Source organism: Symphalangus syndactylus, chromosome X (genome assembly GCF_028878055.3).
Source record: "Symphalangus syndactylus isolate Jambi chromosome X, NHGRI_mSymSyn1-v2.1_pri, whole genome shotgun sequence".
Classification (NCBI taxonomy): domain Eukaryota; kingdom Metazoa; phylum Chordata; class Mammalia; order Primates; family Hylobatidae; genus Symphalangus; species Symphalangus syndactylus.
This window is the reverse complement of record NC_072447.2, coordinates 94,740,048-94,752,295: the sequence shown is the minus strand read 5'-3', so window position 1 is coordinate 94,752,295 and position 12,248 is coordinate 94,740,048.

Below are 12,248 nucleotides of genomic sequence, written 5' to 3'. Positions count from 1 at the left end.
ACAAAGGATAACATGCCATTATGGGAAATCAAAAATATTTTACCCCAAAGTCTACTTTTTTGAGATATTTCCAGAAAGCTATTCAGAGAAACTGCACACAGGAATACCTTGGCAAAGCTGCCTTTTGTGGAAGAGATGTGCATTTGTAAAAAAAGAAAAAAGAAAAAAAACTGCATTGGTAAAATAAACAGACTTTCAATCCCAGCACTTTGGGAGGCCGAGGGGGGCAGATCATGAGGTCAGGAGATCGAGACCATCCTGGCTAACACAGTGAAACCCCATCTCTACTAAAAATACAAAAAATTAGCCTGGCGTGGTAGCGGGTGCCTGTAGTCCCAGCTACTCAGGAGGCTGAGGCAGGAGAATCGCGTGAACCAGGGAGGCGGAGCTTGCAGTGAGCCAAGATGGTGCCACTGCACTCCAGCCTGGGCAACAGAGCAAGACTCTTTCTCAAAAAATAAAAATAAAAATAAATAAACAGACTTTCTGAGACCCCTCTCTTATCTGGGTCTAGGAAAGATTAACCAACCACAAATTATCATCTACTTTTTCTAAAGGCAGCTCAGAGATTACCTGGAATATTTTTATCTGCATAACAAAATTACCTTTGCTTGACATAAATTCCTCCCTTCATTTTTCTATAACCCATAATGTGACATTCTTCAGAGCTCAGGGAAACTTGTTTCTGGGCTGCTGTTCTTTAGGTTCATTAATTTCCTCTGAATATCATTTACTCCTACAAGCCTCCATCTCCCCTCTCTTCAATGAAGTGAATATTTGAGCATCAGTCATCTTCCTTTTCTTTCAGGTTTTTTATTTGTATGACTCTCATGCACACATGTTCATGCCAATACATTTGTATGTCTTTTTTTCTGCTAATTTCTGTAGGGGACAAGGGAAAACTTTTCCTTTGTGCTCTGAAGATTCTATAAAAATCAAATTAAAAAGAAGCATATCAATGTGACCACTTGATGGGCTTTTCCTGCCTGCTGCACAAACACTGAGATCACAGCATTGCAGTAAGGAAAGCATTTATTTGACAGGAAGCTGGCCATATAGGAGACATCCTTTTTACCCAAATCAGTCTCCTTGAAGGCTTAGAGTTGTGGTCTTTCAAGACAATTTGGTATGCAGGGAGAAGACGAGGTAATGGGAGTTACTGATTGGTTGTGTTTCAGTATATAGCTAGTCAGGCATGAGAGGGGCATGAGAGGGCTCACCCTCCACCCACCAGGAATGTCAGGCAACCATCAGGTGATGGCCTAGCAGTTATCACACTGCCTCTCTAGAATGAGAATTGGTTGCAGCCCATACCAGAGAGAGGCAGTTTCCAGATGGTTGGGCTCTCTAAAATAATACTTCATCACAGCCAATGCCAGAAAGAGGCAATTTCTCAATAGATAAAAACACTTGAAATTGGTAATTGACAGCTTCCAATAACATCTCAGGAATGGGGTGAGTTGGCTTGAGCATGTACATTAAGAGACAAAATGGTAAAGTATGACCTTCCCAGGGCATTCCACCAGAAAAGGAAGAAAGCCTCAGGTGAGCATGCTTACAACTACTTAAACACACTGTGCATGTTCACCTCCCTAGTGCAAGGAGGGCACCTCGCATGCGGGTGACTCACCTTTAGGAAAGAATGAAAGGAAAGGGGTGCAAGATGCTAGAAGTAGACCAGCATATAAAATCTGAGGTTCAAGGTTAAACAAGGTGCTTGATTTCCAAGATGCCCACTTGGATCTCTTCCAAGTATATTTTCCTTTCTTTCCTGCTCTAAAGCTTTTTAATAAACTTCCACTCCCACTCTGAAACTTGCCCCAGTCTCTTTTTCTGCCTTATGTACCTCAGTAGAATTCTTTTTTCTGAAGAGGAAAGAATTGAAGTTGCTGCAGACCCATACAGATTCAGCACTGGCAACCTGGATATTTGCCACTGCTAACAGTTGGAGTTGCCATAATAGGAGTGTGAAAAATGGTCCTCATGCATTAAGTCCACCTCTCATTGGGGGGCCACAGGACTGGTTGAGTCATGAATCAGAAGTCCAGATGGATTAACTTGGTTGCCAGAACACAAAAGTGTGCAAAAAAAATCTCAAAAGATGAATCTTAGCTTCTACAATAGTGATATTATCTGTAGGAGCAATTGTGGAAGTCACGAATCTTGTCATCTCCAGCTACCTGACTCTTGAGCAGTAAGGGATTATAGAAACTATGCCTACATCTTAGCAGAATTCAAGTCCCTCTCATAATCTTACTTGTAGGGCCTTTCATTAGTTTTACAAGGGTGGTTTAGTTTGGGGAAGAGCTATTATCACCCTTGCTTTAAGATTAAACTACAAACTAAATCTCTCCCAAAGTTTGCTTGGCCAATGCCCATGAATTACTAAGGAGAGCTTCAAAATTATGAGTGAGATGAAGTCAACTATGTCAGATTTCTCTTATTGTCATAATTTTACAAAGGCAGTTTCATTAATGGGATAAAAGGCATACAAATTTTATTAACCGGCATGAGGGGCAGGGGTTGGGGGAAAAATGATTACCCCAAACCCTTGATGGGATATAGAAGTGTACTCCTTTTCATAGGGGAGGGAGGTGATAAGGAATGTAGAAAATTCTTTTGGGGAGCAGTAAGTGATTATTAGAGAGAATGAATGGACCAGGGAGACAGAAATTAACTCATAAGTGATTCTCTTTGGAATTTAAATCAGTTCAAGAGTCAGGCATTATCCTTCAAAAAACGTCCATTTGGTGTGGTTGCCTTCTTCAGTCTTCTATTCTGAAATTGCTGACATTTCAGGGAAGAAATTGAAAGGAATTACGTTTCTGTTGGTGTGAAGCTTTCCTGCTCTGCACTGAGCATCCTGGCTTATGCTTGTAATGTCAGCAGTTTGGGAGTTCAAGGCAGGAGGATTGCTTGAGGCCATGAGTTTGAGACTAGCCTGGAGAACATGGGAAATCACGCCCTACAAACCATAAATTTTCATCAGATGGGTTTTATTTAATCCTATATATCATGACTTACTTTCCAACCTGACTCTGGCACAATATTGTGAGACATGGAAGTAAATCAAAATATTTTACGTGAAAACATGTTTCTTTGCCATATCTTGAAATGGCCCTACAAAGCTGTCCTTTGTGGAAGAAAATTTACATCTGTAAAGAATCTCTATTAACATAGCCAATCTTTTTCTTCCAGACTCTCCCAATCCTAAACAGATTAACTAAAAATCTAGCACCTTTTAAAGATCTGAATAGAAAACATTTGTCATCTATTGTCTCTAAGGGCAGCCACTATAAGGCTTCAAAATAACCTTGATCTCCACAATCTTTTATCTTAACCTTAACATTTCTCTCCTGTCAATCCCAGGTCTCCAGATAAACTCAACCAATTGTCAACCAGAAAGTATTTAAATTTACCTATAGCCTGGAAGCCCCCACTTTGAGTTGTACCACCTTTCTGAACCAAACCAATGTATTTATTAAATGTATTTGATTGATGTCTCAAGCCTCCCTATAAGGTATAAAACCAAGCTACATCCCAACCACCTTGGGCACATGTTCTCAGGACCTCCTGAGGGCTGTGTCACCAGCCATGGTCACTCATATTTAGCTCTGAATAAATCTCTTCAAATATTTCACAGAGTTCGGCTCTTTTCGTTGACAGTGACATTGATATGATATGGCTGTGTCCCCACCAAAATCTCAACTTGAATTCCCAGGTGTTGTGGGAGAGACCTGGTGGGAGATAATCAAATCCTGGAGGCAGGTCTTTCCCCTGCTGTTCTTGTGATAGTCAATAAATCTCATGAGATCTGCTGGTTTTATAAGCGGGAGTTTCTCTGCACAAGCTGTCTCTTTGCTTGCTGCCATCCATGTAAGATATGACTTGCTCTTTCTTGCCTTCCGTCATGATTGTGAGGCTTCCCCAGCCATGTAGAACTGTAAGTCCATTAAACTTCTTTCTTTTGTAAATTGCCCAGTCTCAGGTATGTCTTTATCAGCAGTGTGAAAATGGACCAATACAGGCATGTAGCTGTGGTCTCAGCTACACAGGAGGCTGAGGTGAGAGGATGGCTTGAGACTGGGAAGTTGAGACAATAGTGAGCTATGATAGTGCTACTGCAGGGCAGCCTGGGTGACAAAGTGAGACCCTGTCTCAGAAAAAGAAAATGCTTCTTGAGGAGTGGGAGGAATGCAACAATGTTAGAGGGACCTTGATTCTGAGGCTTATTTCTGAGGTCTTTTCATTGTCAAAAGCACAAAGCATGCCCAAGCACCATATTTTTTGTATTCATTTTCTTCATCCCAATATTGTCTATTAGTTGGTTTTATAGACTCAAATAATTGAACCTTCAGGAGAAAAATTTAAACTTTTCTATTGATAAGGTTTGGCTGTGTCCCCAACCAAATCTCATCTTGAATTCCCATGTGTTGTGGGAGGGACTCAGTGGGAGGTGATTGAATCATAAGGGTGGGTCTTTCCCATGCTGTTCTCATGATGGTGAATAAGTCTCACAAGACCTGATGATTTTAAAAAGGGGAGTTTCCCTGCACAGGCTCTCCTCTTTTGTCTGCCACCATGTGAGATGTGCCTTTTACCTTCTGTCATGATCATGAGGCCTCCCAAGACACGTGGAACTGTAAGTCCATTAAATCTCTCTCTCTCTCTTTTTTTTTTTTTTTTTGTAAATTGCCCAGTCTCAGGTATGTCTTTATCAGCAGTGTGAAAATGGACTAATACAGTAAATCGGTGCCAGTAGAGTGGAGCGCTGCTGAAAAGATACTGGAAAATGTGGAAATGACTTTGGCACTGGGTAACAGGCAGAGGTTGGAACAGTTTGGAGGGCTCAGAAGAAGACAGGAAATTGTAGGAAAGTTTGGAACTCCCTAGAGACTTGTTGAATAGCTTTGACCAAAATCCTGATAATATGGACAATGAAATCCAGTCTGAGGTGGTCTCAGAGGGAGATGAGAAATTTGTTGGGAACTGGAGCAAAGGCGACTCTTGTTATGGTTTAGCAAAGAGTTTTGCCACTGCCCTGGAGATTTGTGGAACATTGACTCTGAGAGAGATTATTTAGGGTATCTGGCGGAAGAAATTTCTAAGCAGCAAAGCATTTAAAAGGTGACTTGGGTGCTGTTAAAATCATTCAGTTTTAAAAAGGAAGCAGAGCATAAAAGTTCAGAAAATTTGCAGCCTGACAATGCGATAGAAAATAAAATCCCATTTTCTGAGGAGAAATCCAAGCTGGCCGCAGAACTTTGTATCAGTAACAAGGAGCCTAATGTTATTCCCCAAGACAATTGGGAAAATGTCTCCAGGGCATGTCAGAGGTCTTCATGGCAGCCCCTCCCATAACAAGCCTGGAGGTCTAGGAGGAAAAAGTAGTTTTGTGAGCTGAGCCAAGGGTCCCTGTGCTGTGTGCAGCCTAGGGACTTAGTGCCCTGCATCCCAGCCACTCCAGCTGTGGCTGAAAGGGGCCAACATATAGCTCAGGCCATGGCTTCAGAGGACGCAATTCCAAAGCCTTGGCAGCTTCCACATGGTGTTGAGTGTGCAAATGCACAGAAGTCAAGAATTGAGGTTTGGGAACCTCTGCCTAGATTTCAGAAGATGTATGGAAATGCCTGGATGCCCAGGCAGAAGTTTTCTGCAGGGGCAGGGCACTCATAGAGAACCTCTGCTGGGGCAGTGAGGAAGGAAAATGTGGGGTCTGAGCCTCCACACAGAGTTTCTACTGAGACATCACCTACTGGAACTGTGAGAAGAGGGCCACCATCCTCCAAAACCCAGAATGGTAGATCCACTGACAGTTTGCACTGTGTGCCTGTAAAAGCCACAGACACTCAATGCCAACCTATGAAAGCAGCCGGAAAGGAGGCTGTACCCTACAAAGCCATAGGGGTGGAGCTACCCAAGACCTTGGGAACCCACCACTTGCATCAGCGTGACCTGGATGTGAGACATAGAGTAAAAGGATAACATTTTGGAGGTTTAAGGTTTGACTGCCTTGCTGGATTTCAGACTTGCATGGGGTCTGTAGCCCCTTTGTTTTGGCCAATTTCTGCCATTTGGAATGGCTGTATTTACCCAATGCCTATACCCACATTGTATCTAGGAAGTAACTAACTTGCTTTTGATTTTACAGGCTCATGGGCAGAAGGGACTTGCTTTGTCTCAGATGAGATGTTGGACTGTCGACCTTTGAGTTAATGCTAAAATGAGTTAAGACTTGGGGGATTGTTGGGAAGGCATGATTGGTTTTGAAATGTGAGGACATGAGATTTGGGAGAGGCTGGAGTGGAATTATATGGTTTGGCTGTGTCACCATTCAAATCTCATCTTGAATTTCCACATATTGTGATATGGACCTGGTGGGATGTGATTGAATCACGGGGGCGGTTCTTTCCCATGCTGTTCTCATGATGGTGAATAAGTCTCATGAGATCTGATGGTTTTAAAAACGGGGGTTTCCCTGCACAAGCTCTCTTTTCTTGTCTGCCTCCTTGTCAGACATGCCCTTCACCTTCTGTTGTGATTGTGAGGCCTCCCCAGCCAAGTGGAACTGTAAGTGCATTAAATCTCTTTCTCTTGTAAATTGCCCAGTCTTGGGTATATCTTTATGATCAGTGTGAAAATGGACTAATACACCTATGCTATTAAATATTATAATTCTAAAAATGCACACCACCCATAACAATGAAAATGGAATTTCATTAACAGGCTGTAAAACTGTATAATTTATTTTTTTTTGCTTCATAGTTGTTACATTAAAATTTCTGTCTTATATTCATGTACATAGTAAGCCAGTGATAGATGCAGGAAGCCGATAAGGGAGAGGGTCTCCAAACAATCTCCTACCAGCCTGTGCACTGGGAGAATGGGGCGGAGCCATGGGAAGTTTGTGCTGTTTACACAGGGGAGGAGCCTGGCCTCTTCAGTTACTGTGTGGCCTAAAATCAACCTGTGAGATGGCAGCCTGTTAGCAGAAACTCCTCTCGCTTTGTTGAGAGGTTTTTTGGTTTTTTTTTTTTTCCTTTTCGCCCAATAAATTCCATTCCCCTCACCCTTCAATGTGCCTGCATGCCTAATTTCCTGGTCGTGTAACAAGAACTTGGTTTTAGCTGAACTAAGAAGCAAAGTTCTGCAACACCAGGGTTTGCTAATTATATGAAAGAAATTTGTCTGACATTATATCACAAGGCACATATGCTGCTGTGTTCTTTTCACATGAATCTAATGCCTTTATGTTCTATTCAAATTTCTTCTACACAGTCCTTTAATACTTTCTATGCATTCTCCAGAATACCTGATTATAATTTCATTTCCTACTAATTCTTTCCTGTGGATACTATTCAGAGTGGAATTGGAAAGTGTAAGAGAACAGATAATGTGATTGATTGTGACTAATTTGCGTCCTGCTCAACCTGAAAAGAATTTTTGATCTGCTTAAAGTCAGTAGCAGTTGGATACCTCTTTGCCCCATTGAAAGAGCCAATGTGCTCTGAATGAAAGAAGTCTATTTATTTATTGGTATTAAATTTTTTAATGTAGGAAATGTTTATCACATAAATTAATACTAACAATCAAAATGCCGTTAACATAATGCAACACATTTGACAAAATATATGTTATGCAAATAATCACTCAAAAATTAGACATTAAGGACTTCAATAAAATTGTCTGCTAACTTTTGCAAAACACTATTTTCTCTTTTAAAAAACATTTTCAAAACCAGTAAAAATGGCTAATGTAGAATTTTAAGAAAGATATAGGTAATAGATATTGTAGGGTAGCCAAGGGGACAATTCCTCTTTGCCCTCTTAAGGTTTGCTGAAAATCACTGACATGAAACACTTTGATTAATAAGAGAAAAGGCATACAAATTTATTCAATGTTTATACAGGATGGCCTTCATAACAAAGATTCAACCCCCTAATAAGGCAAAGAAGCTTATACACCAGCTTGATGTTACAGAAAGAATGGGACTCAGATCCTGGCAAAACAGATTATGAAAGGGAGGAAGAAGAATTATGGTAAGGGGCAATAATTGAATAACAGGGAGAATAAATGGATGGGGAACAGATTAGCTGGTAAATAGTTCTCTTTGGAATTTGAATACATTTGAGAGACAGACATTATCTTGTATAAGAGTCTGTTCTGGTGTGGTTAAATTCTTGGTCTTCTTTTCGGCAATAAATAATTATATAACAAGGAAGAGAAAAACAACAACAATTGTTCTCCCTGGTGGGTCTGGACTTTGGGCCGATAGAGGAGCTTCAGATAACAACTTTGTCCCATGCTTTGGGAGAGGCTGTGGTGGAGAAGAGGTCAGCGAGACTTGAGGCTTCTTAAGTTCAGCACATTAAAGCACCATATTTTGGGATATCAGTTTCTGAGCCCACAAAACATAGAGGTATATAAAAAATGTTCTATATTTATGTAATACCAACATCATTTCTGCTAAATTGCACTTTAGCTATTATTTGATAAGATATATTTTAGCAAAAAATTAATAAATAATATGTTAACTAATTTCCTGTGGGGGTGCAAAATGGATGATTTCTTTCCTCCCCATAAGGGTCACAGCTGACACCCTTATAACAAAGACAGTTTAACAAGAGAGAAGCAAAATAATTATATTTAATCACAGTTTGATGTTACATGAGAACCTTCAGAATAAAGACCCAAAGATATGGGTGAAGGTGTCCATTATTATGCTTAGGTTTAATAAAAAATGGTCAACTGTGCAGAGCCATGACTGAAAAGAGAGTATAATAGCTATAGTAGACTGAGTCGGGAAACAGCAAAGCCCGTCTATTCATATTTGTCCTAGCCTCTCTGTGCAGCATTTCTTCCTTCTGGATATAGGTAAGGACCCTCTTTTGAAAGGGGGTCTTATGACCTACTATCAAACAAAGTAGGTCAGATAAGTTCTTTATGACCGTTAGGAGGAGTGGTCCAGGAGAGGGCTCTTTCCCCACCCATTAGGAATGTTGGGTAATGGTTCAGCAATTATCATATTGTAAAATTGATAAATTGACAGCCAGTGTCAGGGAGAGGTCATTTTTTTATGGTCCACACTTGTTGCACTAAAGTGTTAATTATAGGTGCCAGGGAGATGCAACTTCCTGGGCATGTGCATTAAGAGACAAAATGGCAGAGTATGACCTTCCGAGGACACTCCACCAGAAAAGGGAAGAAAGTCTCAGATGAGCACACATACAACTTCCTAAAAATACTGCGTGTACTCACCTCCCAAGGGTAAGAAGGGTACTGCACGTACAGGAAGCCCACTCTAAGGGAAGAATCATGAGAAAGAGGCCAGTCTATAAAGTTCTAGGATCATGGTTAAAGACAGCACTTGACCTTCACATGCCCTCTTATGTCTCTTCCAAGCGTACTTTCCTTTCTTTCCTGTTCAAAAGCCTTTTTAAATAAAATTCCACTACTGCTCTGAAACTTGCCTTGGTCTCTTTTTCTGCCTTATGCCTCTCAGTTGAATTCTTTCTTCTGAGGAGGCAAGAATTGAGGTTGCTGCAAACCTGTACGGATTCACCACCCTTAACTCCAATACCTTCCACCCCTAACATATTTGGTGCCATGAGACTCAGATATTTGCCACCAGTAACATACCTGGTGTTGGGAGACTTGGATATTTGCCACCCCTAAATACTTTCACAGAAAGAAGAGGAAAGTTAGGGTAATCATTTTTAGGTTTTATGACTATTACCTAATTTATCTTTGTTTATTATATTTCCATAGAAATGCCTCATTAAATATTTGAATGCTGAAATCATATAGAGGCCTTACTTTTGTGGAAGCCCATCTACAACATCTCTTCCAGAAAGGAGACACAGTGTTAACTGTCTCATGTGGAAAAGAAGTTCCAGTTTCTACGACCCATCTTGGAGAAAAAGGATTTTAGTTTCTATGGCTTCCCTTGGGGGAAAATGAGGGGGTAACACACAGGAGTGCAGAAGAAGGACAGAGAAAACCTATGCTTCTGAGATCTTAATTTTGGGGTATTGTTTTATGAGCCTCAATGTTCTCCAATGTGAAACTTCCACAAAAAGATTTGAAGTCTAGAAATTGGGTTGGTGGGTTGTCTCATAAGACATTATCTCTGTCTCTTAATCCACAAATAGGCCAGTCCAATTAAACAGTTAACAGTTATGTCTCATTTCAGGAAGTGTTGTTGCAGATGAGCTTCCAGACAAGTCAGGCCTCTACATGATTTCAGTAATTAAATATTTATTAGGATGAATTTCTGTGGAAACCAAAAACAAACAAACAAAATAGTTCCTCAGATATTTTATGATTATCTACTACTTAATGTAATATAACATGACTTTTAGATTTTAAATAACTGAAAAGATTCTTGAAACTATGACAAATTACATTTATAAATATATAAATGTTTGTTTATATTTTGCCTTTTTTTATCGTTTGCCTGGTGCAATTTGTTTTGTTAATTTTCATTTTATTTTAATATATTTTGGGGTACAAGTGGTTTTCTGTTACACAGATGAATTATACAGTGGTGAATTCTTTTTTTTATTACACTTTGAGTTCTATGGTACATGTGCACAACGTGCAGGTTTGTTACATGTGTATACATATGCCATGTATACCTGTGCCAGGTTTGTTACATATGTATACATGTGCCATGTGCCATATGTATACATGTGCCATGTTACATATGTATACGTGTACTTGTTAACTTGTCATTTACATTAGGTATATCTCCTAATGCTATCCCTCCCCCCTCCCCCCACCCCATGACAGGCCCTGGTGTGTGATGTTCCCCACCCTGTGTCCAAGTGTTCTCATTGTTCAGTTCCCTACAGTGGTGAATTCTAAGATTTTGGTGCACCCGTAACTCAAGTAGTGCACGTTGTCACTAATGTGTAGTGTTTTTATCCCTAGCTCCCCTCCTACCCTCCCCCTTCTGAGTCTCTAAAGTCCATTATATGGCTCTGTATGCCTTTGCATATTGATAGCTTAGCTCCCAATTATGAGTGAGAACATACAGTTTTCAGCTTACCACTCCCATGTTACTTCACTTAGAATAATGGCCTCCAGCTCCATCCAAGTTGCTGCAAAGAACATTATTCTCTTCCTTTTAATGGCTAAGTAGGAATCTAAGTATATATACCACATTTTCTTCATCCACTCACTAGTCAATGGGCACTTAGGTTGGTTCCACATCTTTGCAATTGTAAACTGTGCTGTTATAAACATACATGTGCAAGTTTCTTTTTCATATAATGACTTTTTTCCCTTGGGTAGATACTCAGTTGTGAGATTGCTGGGGTGTATAGTAGGTCTAGTTTTAGCTCTTTAGGGAATCTTCTTATTGTTTTCCATAGAGCTTGTTCTAATTTACATTCCAACCAGCAATGTATAAGCATTCCCTTTCCCCCACATCCATGGCAATACAGATTTTTTTTTTTTTTTTTTTACTATTTAATAATGACCATTCCTGCAGGAGTAAGGTGGTATCTACAGACCTTTCAAAAGGTCCTTGAGTTATCCTGTTCAGTACCTGCATTGCTTCTTGAAAAAGTTCACAGTGTGATTCTCTACACACTACTTTGTCCTTTCAATTGAGAGAGGTATGCTAGCAATGCTTCTAATGTGCCATCTTGAAAAAAATAAAAAAATAAAATAAATTCCTTATTTTTAACAATTATATTTTAATTCCTCATAGAAAACAGACGCAGCTTTTTAAAAGTTACTTTCTTTTGAAAAAGCAAAACAAAATTAAATCAGGCAGTCTCATCCTAACTTATGCAGGTGAATCACTGGAGGCAGGATGTGGTCATACCGGGCTCGATTCTGCCCTGCAGCTGGTGGCCCAGGTGCTTTAAACACACTCACATCCCCAGGATTTACAACGGCGATCTGTCTAGATCCCAGAATACAGAGGCTCAAAATTAAGTACATAAGCTCACAGCAAGATGTATGTTTTCTGGGAGCCCAGCATCCAGCTTCCTCAGGTTCCTCCTCCTCAGACAAATCAAGAATGCATCAATATTATAAAAGCAGAGACAACAAAAAGCTAAAATCTAAACTTGGTTTTTTCCTCTCCTTTAAATATCCAGGAGGTAACAAACTTGCTTGAATAGAAACTCTAGGTTTAAAAAAGTATGCTTGTATAATAATAAATTCTGACACTTCTGAAGACATCTTTACTTTTAGTTCAGAGTTTTAAATCTAGCTTTATTTACCAAAGGTTATCT